This window comes from Egretta garzetta, unplaced genomic scaffold (genome assembly GCF_000687185.1).
Source record: "Egretta garzetta isolate BGI_Z169 unplaced genomic scaffold, ASM68718v1 scaffold652, whole genome shotgun sequence".
Lineage (NCBI taxonomy): Eukaryota > Metazoa > Chordata > Aves > Pelecaniformes > Ardeidae > Egretta > Egretta garzetta.
This window is the reverse complement of record NW_009258948.1, coordinates 147,117-148,631: the sequence shown is the minus strand read 5'-3', so window position 1 is coordinate 148,631 and position 1,515 is coordinate 147,117. Positions and strand designations below refer to the sequence as shown.

Here is a 1,515-nt window from a genome sequence, read left to right as displayed (position 1 = left end):
AGGACAGAGCCAGACTCTTCCCAGTGGTGCCCAGCGCCAGGCCAAGGGGCCATGGGCACAACCTGAAACAGAAGAGGTTCCATTTGAACGGGAGGAAGAACTTGTTGACTGTGAGGGTGATGGAGCCTTGGCCCAGGCTGCCCAAGGGGGCTGTGGAGTCTCCTTCTCTGGAGATCTTCAAACCCTGTCAGGTAACAGGAGGGAACATGCCCTGTGGTGAGATGGTGCTCTGCTTCCTGGGGACCACCATGTCATTGAATCATAGAATCACGGAATGGTTTGGGATGGAAAAGCCCTTGAAGCTCCCCCGGCCCAACAGTTCCCCCACCCCTGCCATCCCACCCCCAAACCCTGGCCCTCAGCACCTCGTTTGCCCGGCTTTTAAATCCCTCCAGGGATGGGGACTCGACCCCTTCCTTGGGCAGCCCCTTCCAGTACTTGACAGCCCCTTCAGTGAAGGAATTTTTCCTAGTGTCCTAACTTGTGATAAATTTCATGGAGATAGAGACTTTTGCTCCAAATTTGAATTCGGAGGAACTACTCCAGGGCCCAGCCCCCCCAGGTCCTTTGGGGAGGGAGGGGCCCAACCCTGACCCCAGCACTCGAGGGGCTCTGCTCCTGCTGGCCACACCACTCCTGATCCAAGCCAGGATGGTGCTGGCCTTCTTGGCCACCTGGGCACACCGCTGGCTCATCTTCTCACCTTCTCAGCAGACACCAGAAGCAAGGTGCCCCTTCCTTAGAGTAATGTGCATGAGAAGGGGCCTTTATGGGTCACAGAGGGCTTTCAACACCCTCCAGCGGGTCCGGGGCAAAGACTGGGATGCCCACAAATGCGGTTGAAGCAGGGATAGGGCCCAGCGCAAAGAAGGTGCCAGCGACACGGGGGTGTGTAGCTATGCCCTCTTTAAAAAGCAAGCACGTCCTTTCCGCTCACCATTGATTTACTGCATCGTGCCCACTTCGGAGGGGGCGGACGCTGCGTCCCATGCCAAGGACAGGGTCTGCCCCGAAAGCCCTGCTCTGCAGACACTCAGGCGCCCCAGACGCTCTGCGCGCACAGAGCATTGATTGGTACTCGCATCCAGAAAATTATTAATAGCCACCACTATCAGCAGGATCGGGCCCCCCCCCAGTTGCCCAACGGGCGGCACAGGGTGCTGAAGGAGCGCGCAAACAAAGTCTGGACAGGCCTTGATAGCAAAATGTTTATCTAAAACCTGCCCCCACCCCGCCGGCTGCTCCGCCAGGATGAGTCAGCTCATTTCTCGCAGGCTTTATGCCAGCAACGAGCCAGGGTAGACTGAAGGCTTCGCCTTGTTTATCCTCCCTAAAAAATACCAATTATCCAAGTTTCCCCTTGCCTGCAGGAGAACAAGCAGGTTTCACGGTAAAATACTGCCGAGTTCCCCAGTGCAAACCTCCCAGCGGGTGACGGGAGAGGCAGCGGGGCTGTGTCCGCCCCGTACCCCGTAGGCATCATTACCAGAGGCAAATCCCACCCAGTCCCCCCAA

At 57.4% G+C, this 1,515-nt stretch overlaps 1 protein-coding gene across 1 annotated transcript in view; it reads right to left on the bottom strand.

The window, feature by feature from the left end:
* LOC104122188 (hemoglobin subunit epsilon) overlaps window positions 1–1,515 on the bottom strand; it is a 16,004-nt gene that overhangs the window by 2,570 nt on the left and 11,919 nt on the right. The window lies entirely within an intron of this gene.